Genomic DNA, 16,833 nt, shown 5'->3' with positions numbered 1-16,833 from the left:
TATTTTTTTTATTTTTCACGCATGCTAGGGATGATTTTCAGGGAAGGGCTTATATTTAAAGCCCTTCGCTAAAAATGACTGCAGTGGTTGCCAGCAGCAGTGGCGGCCCCATTGAAGGCAATGGGAGAACATCGCGATCCTCTGCTACAGCTGTGACAGCTGTGGAAAGGGATTATTTACTCCCCGCAGGGAGTCCTCTTGTCGCTGAACACTGTGACAGCACTGTCACAGTGTTCAGTGACAAGGGGATTCCTTGCTGGGAATATTGACGCGCAGCACAGACCTATGATGCACGCATGTCCTATGTTTTGCAGGTACACATTTTTGCATGCCTGTAAAACACTGACATGCGAACACAGCATAGGGAACCAATGGTTCAAATAGACACATGGTTATGTGCGCATGATTGTACGCACATAAACATGCTCGTGTGAATGTATCAGTACAGCTTTTTTAAAACAAGAAAAAGAACACAAAGTGTACAATGTGTCTAACGAGATAATAAAATAAAATATGAGAGCACATACCATATAATATTACCATCTTATTTTAGTCAATAAGAACATTAAAAAAGGTGTAAAAACTAGAATATAGAGCAAAACTTAAATAGCAGGGTAGTTAAAGAGAGATCTATTGGGGATAATTAAAGTATCTTATTTTATGCAACCCACACATTCCAAATAGTATTTAACTGGCTCTTGGTGCCATTTTCCCAAGCCCTAAATTCCTTAAATTTATAGGGTTGTTCAATTGTTTCAAACCACTGGGAGATTGAAAACACCAATGCTTTGGAATTAATAGTTTGGCAGCTGCTAGCATTCAGGTCGCAAGGTCATGTCTTCTCGGTGTAAATGTAGTGATAGGGAACCAGTGTAAAATCAACTCAGGCATAAGCAGCATGTCAACCTTACATACTTTCCTAATTACAGGCTTCACTTCACTCCAGAATTGTGAAGCACAGGGCATGAGAGGCATAAGTGGTAAAAGGTGCCTGGAGCCAAATGATATCTTCAGTAAGAATCAGAAGAAAAGAGGCTTGCTATTTTAAAGGAGGCAGGATTTTTTTACCTCCTTGTCGCAGTTTAAAACAAGTTTTCCTCTATTCTGACACAACTGGAAAAATCATGGGAGTGCTTAAGTATAAATTTTATCTTATCTCTTGTGAACATCAAATTCAATTTTAATTTCAAGGCCCTAATGTAAATTGGCGTATAAGACAAGGTAGAGTCTAATATAAAATTCTGGATTCTTGATCACCTGTACAATCCACTGCAATACTTTTGTATTGCAGTATATTGTACCTTTCAATGTTATCCTATTAAAAGAAACCTGTCAGGTCCTATGAGCCACAAAAGCTATGGTGGGGCCTTAAGTTGTGCTTTCAAGACAATACATTGGCACACAATGATAACATTACAGAGAGGAATGGTGTGATGGAGCAGTTCCCTGCCAGATGACTTAAATGCTTTGATCAGTATTGACTGCAGCTTCTTAGCTTCACTGTAAGTGGGTGGGCTTAACACAGCTGGCAATTGCTGCTTATGGAGCAGGCTTGGCCCCTAAGCCTACTCTGAGAGTATAATACAGGACTTTTATAGATCTTAGACAGTGTTATACACCAGTGTTCGGAACAAATGTAGAGCAAATCAAAACATTAGAACCTTGTTTCAGGTAAAAGTTTGTTAAAAACTCGGTTCATGTTTCATGGCAAACCAGGGTTCTACTGATTTGATACGCTCAACACAAATAGGTGCAACCGTAGATAGGGTAGAAAACAGAAGGTGGTGCAACAGGAGAAATGCTGCTGATGTAAAATATCCAAAGTGCTGCCCATGTCCAGTTAGCAGCATAGTATTGTGTAAAACAGAGTTGCTATGTTGTACTTGAGGAAGAGTCTCAAGCCCTGGAAACATGTTGTAGAGAAATTTTAATTTTAATGGACAATTCCATCAATTCCTGTATGTTTGGAGCACTGGGATGTGGTGTGAATTGGTTTTGGACAACAATATGTGATTACATTTTAGAGATGTTATTTTATTTGCTTCTCTCTTTGTCAGTCATTCAGGTGAGAGTAAAACCAATTCACATGGGCAAGCGGGATACCGGGTCAAGAAACCAATGCAAGGTGTTTTTCATTCAAAAGCGCCTCACATCACTTCTGTGACATTGCGATCTTCAGGCGCGTGTTTTATTTTATTCAAATTTTGTGCTTCCTAGTGTCAGATGGAAGGGCACATAAATGAATGGAGGGAATTATTATATACGCAGTATGGGAGGGTAGCTTCGCAGGTAAACAGAGGTGTTGAGACTAGTGGAAAGAGTGAGAGATCACCCCATGACCCTGGAGGTCCCTTCCAACTCTACCATTCTATGATTCTACGAGATCAAGATCACTCATAGAGCTTGCAACTGCCATACCAGCTTGAGAAGTTGGCATTGTTGATTCCCAGTGAACTAATCAAGAGGTGTTTTGCACCAGATAGGGTGGGGCACAAGTCAAACGTCAGACTCCTTCCATTTTGTTGCCTAAAATTTGGAAGATTGGAAAAAATCCAGACTTCATTCAAAAGTTTCCAGAAATAAACTTAATAGTTGGAGAAAGGGAGATGTCTTCCTTCTGTCCTGCAATGCATCCCTACTTAGGGTGTCTTCACGCGTAGCGGAAATGTTGCCGATTTTCTGCAGCAGAAACTTATGCAGCAGAAAATTCTTTAGCAAAATCTTCAGCATTACTGAATTAAAAAACAGAGTTACAATCTGCATCATTGTTGTAGAATTTGACTCAAAATCATCTGCAGATATAGAGCTGACTTCAGCCTTCATGGTGGCGCTCTTTACCACCAAATACTATGCCCTCACTGCGGCACCAGGAGGACAGCGCATCTGTTCCCCAAGAGTCCGCTGTGTTTGCTCAATATCACCACAATGACATGAGGTCGTAAAACAAGCAGTGATAAGAAATCTTTCACTTCTCAAGCACAGGAAAAAATAAATAAAGTAAAGTAATTATAATCTGCATCTGAGGAAAGTGAGCAACATTGTTTTATGCAAATATAAGAGAATGGAATTAATTGGCATTGAGATACTGAATTGTTTATTTGGCACTGATTTTGCTACTATACTGTATTTTGATTTCTCATATGACTGCAGATAACCTCGTTGCATTATCCAAAATCCGTTGAGTTACCAAAATGAACCAATATTGTAACCCCAAGAGTTAAATTACAGATTTAGCTCTGCTATGTCTGCATTTCATCCAGATACAACAGGTCATCCCATAAATTAACTCAGCAGTACGCTAACATCTATTCCCTGATATAAACTTGGCCACACTTGTGTCATTTGCCTTGCAAATATAATCATCTTTCTTGATGTACTGTAATTGAAACATTGAATTCCTCATTATTTTCAGTAACACTTAGTCATCAGACTAGAGGAATCGTATATCTGGGGCACTCTGCTGTTCATTATCAATATTGCAGCTCTTCTGTGTTCTTTGTCATGAAATGTCTAAATGTCCCTAAAGGCAGAATAAACACAACGTGTAGAGTCATTTTTTTTATTGAACACAAGGTGTATGTGCCAAGTCAAGCCAAGTGTGAGTAAATACATCTGGAAAAGGGGGAATTGTAGACAGAGTCTGTAAGCGACTCATAGGAAAGGGGATGAATTACAAAGACACACAAATTTCCCATTCTGAATTCTCTTGTAGGCTGAATCGCCACTTTATTAGAGACACTGACTTCTTCATGATTGGAGCTGTATGGAATTTAGACCCCAGAATGCAGCAGAAAATGTAGTTACAAGTTTTCTCTTGATCAGTTTCAGTGTGAATCAACATTAGATGGGAAAATCCAGGGGTCTGAAAAGGTTTTAGTGAATCCTGGTCTGCTAAGGTAACCAAGGCCGGATTTTAAATACTGCAAACATTGTAGAGATTTCTTGTGTTAAGAGTATTCTTAGAATGGCGTGATCAAGGAAAAAGCAACTTGATCAGCTTCTACAACAAAGTAAGTTTTAGGCTGGACCTGGGGGAGTCTATTGATCTTGTATATCTGGATTTTTTATAGCATTTGATACCGTGCCACATAATAGGTTATTATATATAAAATGAGACAGCTCTGTCTGGGTGAATATGTGTGTATCTGGGTAAGGAATTGGCTCGGAGATAGAAAGCAGAGGGTGGTAATAAATGGTTCGTACTCTGATTGGGCCAGCGTTGCTGGTGGGGTGCAACAGGGTTCAGTATTAGGCCCCGTTTTGTTATATATAATTATCAATGACCTGATAGAGGGATCGCACAGTAAGATATCGATATTTGCAGATGATACAAATTATGCAAGATACTTAAAGGGGTTGTCCCGCGGCAGCAAGTGGGTCTATACACTTCTGTATGGCCATATTAATGCACTTTGTAATGTACATTGTGCATTAATTATGAGCCATACAGAAGTTATCAAAAGTTATTCACTTACCTGCTCCGTTGCTAGCGTCCTCGTCTCCATGGTTGCCGTCTAATTTTCGCCGTCTAATGGCCAAATTAGACGCGCTTGCGCAGTCCGGGTCTTCTGCTTTTCTCAATGGGGCTCTGTGTAGCTCCGCCCCGTCACGTGCCGATTCCAGCCAATCAGGAGGCTGGAATCGGCAATGGACCGCACAGAAGCCCTGCGGTCCACCGAGGGAGAAGATGCCGGCGGCCATCTTCAGCAGGTAAGTAAGAAGTCACCGGAGCGCGGGGATTCAGGTAAGCGCTGTCCGGTGTTCTTTTTTAACCCCTGCATCGGGGTTGTCTCGCGCCGAACGGGGGGGTTTGAAAAAAAAAAAAAAACGTTTCGGCGCGGGACAACCCCTTTAATACAACGGTGGGCAATTGGACCTAGATAAGCTGAGGGCTTGGGTAGAATAATGGCAATGAAGTTCAACATCGATAAATGTAAGGTTATGCACTTGGGTAGGAGTAATGGATGTCACCAATATACACTAAAAGGGGTCCTGCTAGGGAAAAGTGAGATGGAGAAAGACCTGGGGGTAGTAGTTGACTGTAGACTCAACTGGAAAAATCAATGCCAGTGAGCTGCAGCAAAAGCAAATAAAGTTTTGGGGTGCATTTAAAGAGGTATAGGGATGAGATTGTTATTCTTCCACTATATAAGGCAGTTGTCAGGCCCCACATGGAATACTGCATACAGTTCGGGACACCAGTGCTCAGGAAAGATGTTGCAGTGCTTGAGGGGGTTCAAAGAAGGGCAACTAAATTAATAAACAGAAAAGTAGAACTAGAATACCCAGAGAGGCTAACAAAATTTGGGTTATTCACCCTAGAAAAAAGATGGTTAAGGAGCAACGAAATAACTATGTATAAATACATTAGGGGACAATACAAGGATCTCTCCCATGATCTGTTTATACCCAGGACTGTGATGGTAACAAGAGGACATCCGCTACGGTTAGAGGAAAGAAGGTTTTATCACCAACGCAGAAGGGGGTTCTTTACTGTAAGAGCAGTGAGACTGTGGAACTCACTGCCTGAGGATGTGGTGATGGCAAAATAGATAGAGGAGTTTAAAAGGAGACTAGACGTCTTTTTAGAGTGCTACGATATTAAAAGATATAGGGATTAAATAACCAGAAGGGTTGCTGATCTCACATGTTGATCCAGGGATTATTCTGACTGCCATTATGGAGTTGGGAAGGAATTTTTCCACCAAAATGGGGGTGAATTGGCTTCTGCTTCACTGTTTTTTTGCCTTCCGCTGGATCAACAATGGGGGTTGGAAACAGGCAGAACTGGATGAACATTTGTCTTTTTCAGCCTAACATACTATGTAACTATGTGTTACTATGTTACATACAGTGAAAGAGAGTTTGGTTATTGTTAACTGCTTGTCACTGAAAGGGGTCAGAGGAGGATTCAAGAATTACTCTGATAAACAGGTGGTGCATCGTAAAGAAAATTGCAACGGAACATAAAACTGGTCCTCAAACTAATATGTTCAAATGCACAAATTGTTGTTCCTTAGCATGAATTGGATTTAACAGTAAATGACGAATTTCAGAGTCATTGCTGTCTAAAGGAAACAGAAAGACAAGATTCCAGGGGGCAAAAATTGGATCACTGAACAGTTGAAAAACATCACCTGATCAGCTGAATCCATATTTCTCTTTCATCATGTTAATGGGTAGGTCAAAATTTCACTTAAGCAGCACAAATCGATGACCCCTCCCAGTCAGCTGTCAACAGGTAAGGCTGGTGGAGGTGCAGTAATGATGTGGGGAATGCTTTCTCAGCAAATTCAAGGTCCAATAATTCTTCAGAACCATTTTAACATCTACTGAATTAATGCTGTGATGAATTGCTGTAGATCTAAAGGCCAAAGGAAGTAAAAAAAATGCCACTGGGCAGTGACTGGACACTGAGCTAATGTGGGGTGATGTAATGATATCACACGGCCATGAAATTTGATGTAATTAAGCTTATAAATAATTACTATAAGTGAAGGTGCAGAAATAGTGCAGAATTAAGATATAACATTTTCAACATTAAAAAAGTTATCCCAATCATACAGTTTGATGCTTAAATAGGTATCCTGGCTATGCAAAATTGCTGTCAGACGAATGATAATCAAAAGTTATTAAAGTTTGAAATGTGGCTCTGCTTTGGATTCTTGTGTCTTTAGCCTTATAAACCATTACCTTCACCTGGCACTCCAGAAGTGTTTATTGACAGGTTGCCCTGGATAAAATCTGTGGGCATTCCAGAGCCACAGTTTGGGCTTGATTAGTTGGAACAACCACAGATGGCTTTTTTTCTCTTCAGCTCTTGGAACTAGATTGCTGACCATTAACAGGGCATCTCTTAGCGAGGACATGCACAGGAAGAAAGTACTAGGAAGGAAATTGCGGTAAATGTAGTTTCAAGCTGCACATCATCAGGTCAGGGAGGCAGTGGCCATCTTGGAAAACAGGCCGCTGCTCCCTGTTCAGTAGTAAGTGTAAAGGAATAGCATCTCGATGTGGGCCTCCAAACTGTTGAAGAATTTTTAAAGAAATACACCTAGATCAGGTAAAATTGTTAAGTATGAGTCACAAGTGACTTAGCCGTTAACCATAAACTCAGACAAGAGATCTCAATCCAGTTAATGGTAATGGGGTTCTGAATCTCAGGCACCCAACACCATACTTATATTAAAAGGAAAGATATGCCTCACCATCATATAGATATGGGATGGATTATACAAATATCACATATGCAAGATATATGGATAAATATATCTTTGGCTACAAAATGATTTTCCCAAGCTAAGATATCACTTTTGGCGTAAACACATTGGAATTTGCAGATGTCGTATAAACAGAACAATAAAAGGATAACCCCTCCACACTCAACATTTCTTAGCACATCCTGGCAAATAATTGTGTCTCCAAAATTCTGGGAAGGTACAAAGTTATGAAATGTTTCATGGTTCATGAACGGGGCATGACAGTCTCTCAGAACGTCTTAAAGGGATGATCTAAATTTCACTCACACAGGGAAACTTTAAAAATGGAGGACAGGGTAAGAAAGTAATGGCTGCTCAATTTATACCCATAAACAGTTGTGCATAAACATGGCACAAACACTTTCCATATCTGGAATTTTTGAAAATTAGCTTCACAACTGGGATAGCCTTTAATTCAATTTGTTGACATTTATACAGATTAATGTATCCAAAACAATTGACTGACAAATCTACAAATTGGGTAGATTAATTGTCTCTCTCTTATGTACGATGTATACTTCTCATAAAGTGAGCACATGGAGCTGTATCTTAACATAAAGAAAACAAAGATAATGAGTACAGCGAGTAATGCTGTAATACAGTCTACATAAAAAGGGACAATGAGGAAATTGAAGCGATTAAAGATTTCCTCTTCCTTAGATCCAAGATTGACAGCAATGGGGATTTAGAACCAGAAATCAGAAGAACAATTGCACTTAGCTGCAGTACTATTCAAGGAATAGCAAGGATATGGAAGAGCAAAGATATTAGCATTGCTAGAAAGATCCAAATGATGAATGCAATCGTGTTTCCGATCTCTATGTACACTTGCAAAATTTGGACACTCAGGAAGACAGATTGAAGGAAAATCAATCCGTTCGAACTATGGTGCTAAAGAAGAATGCTGTGCATACCATAATCAGCAATGGTCACCAACAAGATGGCCCTGGAGAGTATCAAACTCAAAATATCGCTAGAGGGCAAAATCACCAAACAGCGACTCTCATACTTTGGACTTCTCATGCAAGCCAATTCTCTCGAAACAACATTGATGCTCGGCACATTGATGCTCTTCTTCGCGAAGAAGAGAACGCCAAAGAACACAATGGCTGGATGCAATCAGGGTGGATACAAATATGCACAGGGAAGAACTGGAAGAAGCCGTCAAGGAAGGAAAGCATGGAAAACGATGATCCATAAAGTGACCAAAAGATGGCCTCGACTAAATAGATAATAATCATATGTGTATATATATATATATATATATACTGACAACTATATATTATGTCAGCTCCCAGTGAGCAGTGCCTACCAGCTGTTTGTTTTAATGTTATCCATGAAGTATAATACTGACATCTTCTTTTGCACTATAGTAAATGAGGGGCTCTGTTGCAGATTTTACATTGGGGCCCAGGAGCTTTAAGCTATGGCTTTGGGTCTTATTACTGTCATAGAGGGTACCATAGATGTTACTGTTATAAGGTGTGTTATATCTGTGAATGAAGATAAGGTTTATCTTGGTGCTACTGTTAGGGATCCTGTGGCTGCCACTATTATGTCAGGCCTGTTGCTGCCACTGTTATTGGCCCATATGACTTGTACCTCACTTTATCATTTAATGTCCAAATTTATTTATACCTCAGTACCCCTGGTGGATTCACAAAAAGCCAATTTGAGGAACTTTAGTATTTTTTCTACTTTTGTCCTCAACAAAACAATATACAGATATAACGTCGCTGTCTTTTTTATTATGGGGGAATGAAAGGCTGTTTTACTTTTCTGCACCTTTGGATGCTGCCTTATTTGCTATAAACTGTCGACACAAGATTTTGGAGACGGTCTGGCTCCATTGGGCTGGTGCATTCCTATATATTTAATCCAACCACTGGAGTGGGAGATTGGAGTGCTGCAGGGCTCTTGTTCTATATAGCAGAGCTAGGATGTCATTGTCAGTGCAAAGAAAAAACTAGTGGGGAACTCCTGGAAGATGTTTTTTAGTGGTGAATCACAGGTTAATGGTAAATCTGTGAAAGAATTGTGAATGGTGGAAGGTGCTGCCAGCCCAGAGAAACATTTAAAGTGGACCAGATGGAAACAGGAAGTCGAGAGCTGAAAAACTACTGGGGTGCAGCACAACCTTCTAAAAAGTTAAAAACTTGACCTCTCTTTTTATTTATAAATTAGCAAGAAGATGTGTTTTAGGCAACAAGTCTCTTTCTCGGTAGTTCTGGAGGGTGTACTATTATATACCATATAGTAGAACATAAAGCAACATAGAAAGTGAGAGAGGAGATGGGGGTGCAAGAGAGAAAAAGGGGGTGAATCAGATAATCAGAACAGAAATAGTTGATGCCTTCATAGGGAAGAAGGAAGAAGAGGCTTGTTGCCTCAAAAGGTGTCTTTTTGCTGGCTTATAAATAAAAAGAAAAGCCAGGTTTGTACTTCCCAATATGTGTTTTTCTTCACATCTAGAAACTGTTTCACAGCCCAATAGTTTCTCTGCTCTCTATTTCCAGGATGTCATTGTGAGATCATTTTATGTGCCTTTACACAGGATAGCAGGTAAACCCATGCAAATACTGTATATCCTAATTCCAATTTTTGCCACCGTGCACAAATATATCAGCACCAAAAAAGGGTTAAAGGCCCATTCAGCTCCAATACATCTGTGTTTGTAGAAATTAGTTCCTTAAAAAAAGTTTTAAAACTTAACATCCTTTGTATCTAAACCTTAAATAAAGTTCATTAAAACACAGGGGATCCAGCTGGACACAGCCTTGTACCGCATCCTATAGGAGAATCGTATGCTTTTCATGACTAAGGCCCAGCAAACATGAAATGCATAAAAGTTAGTCATTGAATGAGCACAGCGGGAATGCTGAACATAACACTTTCTTGTGGAAAGCAGCATCTCCTGGGATCAACATTCTTTTCATGATCTTCTATAAAAACATTTTATTTGCTTTTGTGTATGTCTATCTGTAGTTTGCCGTTTTATCCAATATCTTAGCTTAACTGATGAAACAGAAGAATTGTAAGACTTTTATTATGTCTTTACTATTTATATGGCGTTCGTATATTCTGTAGAATACATGGAGTGATAAGTGAACAAGTTCCCAAACTGAAGCATAAAAAATAATGTAGGCTCATAACAAATATGTATCTGGAAAAGTTTGCTAGTTGTAGGAGAAATTCACATGAGAAATATTGGTACTGGTCCATGAATTTAGTGAAGGTTAATAAGTTCATACTAAGTTACACAGCTGAGGATGCAGAACTCTATAGAGCATCCAAACTCTTGAGAACTTCTCTGAGAATGCTTTCAAATATTCGAATATCAATTCATATTAGAGTGACACTGATTTCTTGCGGATCCTTCTAGAGTAGGGTTTCCAAACTTCAGTCCTCACAACTCTCACAGTTCACGTTTTCAGGATTTCCATTAGTATTACATAGGTGATATAATAATTATCAGTGCCTCAGACATTGCCACAAGTGTTCTCTTCATAGGATATTCTCTAATTATGGACTGTTGGGGGTTGGGAGGAATGGAGTTTGGGAAACATATTTTAATAGTAAACATGGGGTGTAGAAACATACCAAACCCTTTTCAGTGAACCAAAACAGTCAAACCCTGTTTCGGTTTGAATTTTGCTAAATATTAGGTTTAATGCTAACCTGAACCATAGTTGGTTCGCCTTGGCGAAACCCACTAAGAAGGAAGGATCACATGACCTCAAGCCTTGCAAAAAGTTTTTCTTCTTTATTCTCTTTTTCTTCATTGTCTTTATCTCCTTTGTCATCATCTTCTTCTTTGTCTACTCCTTCATCATCTTCTTCTTTGTCATCATCATCTTCTTCATCATAATTGTTGCCCTCTTCTTCTTCTCCGTCTTCTTCTTTGTCGTCTTCTTTTTCAGTGAATTTGCATTTAAAACAGCTACAGTACCTAGAAACACTCCTATGTGAATAAGAGTGTGATACAGGGTCTTTATAGATCTTAGATAGTGTTATACTGCAATATTAGGGGTGTTGGTGAACCAAAATTTTGCCCAAATATGGTGAACAGGCCGAACCAAACTTTTGTAAGGTTTGCTCAACGCTAATACTTTTTTTCTATCTCTTTTCACACATACTGCACTATCAGAAAATAGTGGGGCACATGTATTTAAACTTAGACAAGGCATTTGCACCAAATTTAATAGTAGAGTAGGCAGGCTGTGCGATAAAGTTGTGATATCTTGCTAGAAGTTACTAAATCTTTTTTCTTATTTATCATAGCTATGCATTGGCTTACTTTAGATCAGTATTTTGCACCACAAAACTTGTACAAGATGTGGCACATTTTACAACTTCATTGATATGCACCCTCTTTTCTAGAAAATGTAATAAATTGTCAAATTAGGGGCAAAAAGTGTCTAAAACACATTATTAATGAGGTGCGTGGCATGTGCAGCCATTTTTTGGTGCATTTTCTGATTTCCGGTTTATTTGTAATAATAAATCTATCCCATTGTTGTTACATAACACACTGCGGTCCTCCTCATGAATATTCATTAGGAAGCTGACTAGAGATGAGTGAGCATATTCGCTAAGGACAAATACTCGAGCGAGTATTGTCCTCTTCGAGTACATGCTCGCTCGAGAGAAAAGATTCCGGTGCCGATGGGGGGCGACGGGGGAGAGCAGGGGGGGAAACGGGGGGGGGGGGGGAGATGTCTTTCTCTTTCCCCCCCGCAACACAGCGCTCACCCCGCCGGCACCCGAATCTTTTCTCACGAGCGGGCAGGTACTCGAAAAGGACAATACTCGCTCGAGTATTTGTCCTTAGCGAGTATGCTCACTCATCTCTAGACCTGACCATTTAAGATTGCATGATTGAACACCTTCCTGATGGTTGTACAGAAGTAAACGGGAGGTCACATGACAGTCATTCAATATGATTGGTCAAAGCCATCACTGAAGCTCCAGTCTTCAGACCGTTCCTCTTCAGAGATAGACACATTCCTTAGATTCATTTGCTCTTCAGTAGAATAGATCATTGATCGCCTGCCAGTCATTAAATGAAATGCCCACTAAACTTCAATCAATAAATATTATGCACAATGTTGCCATGTTAACCGAAATAGCTATTGGCATAGCGCAGCCAGTGTTATACAAAGTGCATGATATCTGCACTAAGAAAAAATATAAGCACGCCATGTTAATGGCGAAGTGTCACGCTCATTTTGGGTTAATGCTACTGCATTTATAATACAGAATCTTTCCTATAATGAATATATATGAATCTCCTCATCTTTCTCTGCTGCATTGCAGGTAGCAGGTATGATATATTCAGTGTGTCATATTTGCAGGAAAAGATAAACATGGGTGCTTTTGTTCAAAAATAGTGCCACACTTGTTCACAGGTGGTCTGTGGTATTGCATATCAGCCCTATTAACTTCAATGGAGTTTATCTGCAAAGACAAGGAAAATCCATGGACAGGTGTGCTGCTGTTTGAAAGAAACCAGTCATGTTTTTCTAATCCTGCACAATCCCTTTAAGCCTTGATCATTATAAATAATATAGAAAATCTGTAAAAAATATTGAAAGCCAAATTGCTCATTTAAAGCAGTTTCTGATGGAGAGTTGGCCATGAGTACTCCCTGCTGCAGCACTATAGTTGATAAGTTGCAAGCTATGCACTAGCACTTTTTTGTTTGCAAATAAATTGCTTTTTGAGTTCTGTTTCCGTTGTGCCAAATATGATTGCTTTTTCCAATTTTCTGTACTAAGTAAGCACTTTTAACTCAACTAACAAATCCTTATCCTAGTTGGAAGCTGATGGCTATTACTAAATGGATTAAATTAATTAAGTAAGCAAAGACGTGTTCTGGATCAATGAACATATACAGAATTTCAAATAACTGCAATGTTTATTATTTACTTATCTTAAACAATATTGAATTGTATAACATTTTAATTTTGGTATTTTTATAGATGTTTTTGTAGAAATATTTGACTTTTCATGATTTTTTTTTAAATAAAAACTTATTTAGATTTATCAACATGCAAAGACGACGCTCTAGTGTGAAATATAATATTACCTATAAAGCAAATAAACTTATTATTATAAAAAAAGAGAAATGAGAGAAGTAAAAAAGGAGAAAAGAAAAATGAGGAGGGCAAAAAAAAACCAAAATATGTTGTTAATATCATCCTATACCTTTGTAAAGTCAGTCATCATTTATATACCATCTTGTATAGAACACATTCTTCTTCACATCTGCCATCCTCAATGTATATTTATATTCCTGATATAGATTGACCACATTTATTACCTCCTTAATACTACTAACAATATACTATTAGACTATGTGCAGCACCGGATATTCGGCTGCAAATCCTCCTATCCCTATGTGGAACACTAGCAATGTTCAAATTGAGAAGTTCTAACCCAGCTGCAAATGGTATTTGACTTCCTGACACTTGATCCAATAAACTAGATGTCACGTCCATGCAGGAAAAACCACAAAGCCCTCCATGGCATCACCAGATAAGACTAAAAACTAATTAAACAGGACAAAGATGCACTAAACCAGATACAGATATGACAAATACAAACCTGGGAATACTTTTCGTAAATGAACCAGGACATTGGTGAGCCCCTGCCTGAAAGCAGGGTGATCGCTTGAATATGGACGGTCCACATCTTGTACTTACTGGACCTAGTATATCCCTGGATGCCAATAAGGGAATCAGACACAAGGACAAGTCAGACAGTGAACACTGAACCACCAAGCACAGAAAATAAGATACGGATTTGGGTGTCTGCACACCTACGGAAAGAAGGTAATTGGGTGTCTACCCAACTATGGATGGAGGGGATTTGGGCATCCACATACCTATGGATGGAACAGATAGACAAGACAAGGCCTTGGTATCTGCCTACCAATGGACAAATAGGAACAAACAGGATGATGCTTGGGCGTCTGCTCACTAACAGATAGGTAGGACCAATAAACATGGATCAGGCATCTGACTACAAAATATATGGGTGGATCAGACATACAAACAAATGGACTAAGGAGCAAGGAAAGGAAATTGGCCAGCTGGACCATGACAAAACAATCAAAAGGGATGGACAGTCCAGACTGCCAGCCAAATAACAACGTGACACTAGAGATCCCCAATCAAAACTCCTTTAACTTATCATAGGCCCACCACATGTGCATTATGTTCTCGGACCTATCAAACCCAAATCAACACTGGTCAAAATCAGAGCTACTAAATTTAACCATTCTTTTTGAATGTAAATATAACCAGATATGGATTGTTTAAAAGGTTTACTCCAGAGAAAACAACCTTGACCCCCTTACCACATTGCCGGTCACACCATGGATGTCTCCCCTGTGTATTGCAGATACTTACACACAGTGCAGCCTCCAGTCTGATACTTACCAGGCACAATCTTGAGAGTGAGACATTTTACTTTGAATTTCACATCAATCCCTTGATACATCAGCACAACATTAGCAGAGGTTAAACCATTCTGCCTGCCGAGAGGGATAGTTAAATTATTATTACCATCTATATTCACCTAAATAAGCTAGAGACCGTAAGTATACAGTCAGGAGGATGAGCTGTGATCTTTAGATTCTGTGTGATCATCATCAGCAAGGCTCCCTGCACATGACCGGGTTTGAATTGCGGAATCTGCGGTCGTCTCCTGCTAGGATCATCCGCAGCATTCCGCACCAATTCAAACCAATGGAGCATCCACATGTTTGCTCACATGAGCAGCAGCGACTGCAATTTTCCACTTGCGGATAAAAAAGCACAGCATGCTCCATTTTTGCACAGATTCTGCGCGGATGGCTTTTATTGCAGTCAATAGAAGCAATCCGCCCCGTGGCTTGTCTGCAATTAACATTGGGGAAAGGTTGTGGATTCCACGTCATCGCTAGGTGATGAACCAGGAAAAGCAGGAGTTTAAAAAAAAATCTGTACTGCGCATGTCCGATGGCGAGCCGTGAGCACCATCAACAGTACAGATTAAGCAGACAAATGACAGGTATGCGTGGACGCCGGCCCAGGCACAGGGTCAGATTCTGCAGTGGACTCCTACATGCAGAATCCAACACATTGATGTACAGACAGCCTAAGGCCTCCCTCACACAGGGCGTTTGCAGAAACGCAGCGTTTTGCTACGCTGCGTTTACTGCAGATTCCGCCCCGTTTCAGCAGCGCTGGCATACTTTATGCCAGCGTTTTGGCTGCATTTTCAGCTCGGCTGAAAACGCAGCCAAGAATGCTGAAAAGAAAAAAAAAACTAAATACTCACCTAGCCGCTGCAGTCCGGGTCGCGGCCGCTGCTCTCTGCCGCTGATGCGGGCTCCCTCTGCACTCAGAAGTCTATTGCCGGCAATAGAGTGCTGTGATTGGTTGCCGGCGCTTGCTCGATGCCCAATCACAGCCCTTCATTGACTGTCTCAGCCAATCAGAGCTTGCCAGCGCTGATTGGCTGAGACAGTCAATGAAGGGCTGTGATTGGGTGCCGACAACCAATCACAGCACTCTATTGCCGGAGCCGGGGTTCTCAAACCTGGCCTCCGTCAATAGACTTCTGAGTGCAGAGGAAGCCCGGATCAGCGGCAGAGAGCAGCGGCAGCGACCCGGACTGCAGCGGCTAGGTGAGTATTGCTTTCTTTTTTTCTCTCCACCTAGCAGGGACTGATTTTCGGGGTGAGGGCTTCTATTGCAAGCCCTCACCCCGAAAATCGGCGAGCGGTTAATGCTGCCAAAAACGCGGCACCAAGTGTTGCCGCGTTTTCAGCAGTGCTAAAACCGCTGCCCATTCATTTCAATGGGCGACGCAGGGCTGAAAACGACCCAAAATAGAACATGCCTTGCTGTCAAAGCGCAGCGTTGGGAGGCGCTGTGTTTTCAGCCCTGTGTGAGCAGCCCCATTGAAATGAATGGGAGTGTTGTACAGCGTTTAGCGCTGGGCTGAAAAGGCAGCGCTAAACGCAGTATAAAACGCCGTGTGTGAGGGAGGCCTAACTGTCATAGGAGTGTCTGTCTTCACCCGTGGGCAGTTTCTGTGGCAGATCCATATAATAGCTAGAGATGAGCGAACGTACTCGTCCGAGCTTGATGCTCGGGCGAATATTAGGGTGTTCGGGATGTTCGTTATTCGTAACGAACACCACACGATGTTCGAATGTTCGGGTTACTTTAACTTTCTTCCCTGAGAAATCTTTTCTATATGCGCTCAATGGGGCCGGCGGCAGCAGCGCCAACCCCATTGAGAACATATAGAAGACAAATCCTTCTTCTCTGCCACAGCTGTAACAGCTGTGACAGAGAAGAACGATGTTTGCCCATTGAATTCAATGGAACCGGCAATACAGCCGACTCCACTGAATGCAATGGGCTGCCGGCGATCGCGGGATGAATTGTCGGAAAGGGGTTAAATATATAAGCCCTTTCCTGCAATTCATCCAGAAATGTGTAAAAATAAAAAATATATATATACTCACCTGGTGCCGGCAGACGGAGTTCAGCGCGGCAGGCTGCAGTTCTCCTGAACT

The sequence above is a fragment of the Eleutherodactylus coqui genome, chromosome 9 (genome assembly GCF_035609145.1).
Source record: "Eleutherodactylus coqui strain aEleCoq1 chromosome 9, aEleCoq1.hap1, whole genome shotgun sequence".
Taxonomy (NCBI): domain Eukaryota; kingdom Metazoa; phylum Chordata; class Amphibia; order Anura; family Eleutherodactylidae; genus Eleutherodactylus; species Eleutherodactylus coqui.
This window is presented reverse-complemented; position numbering follows the sequence as displayed.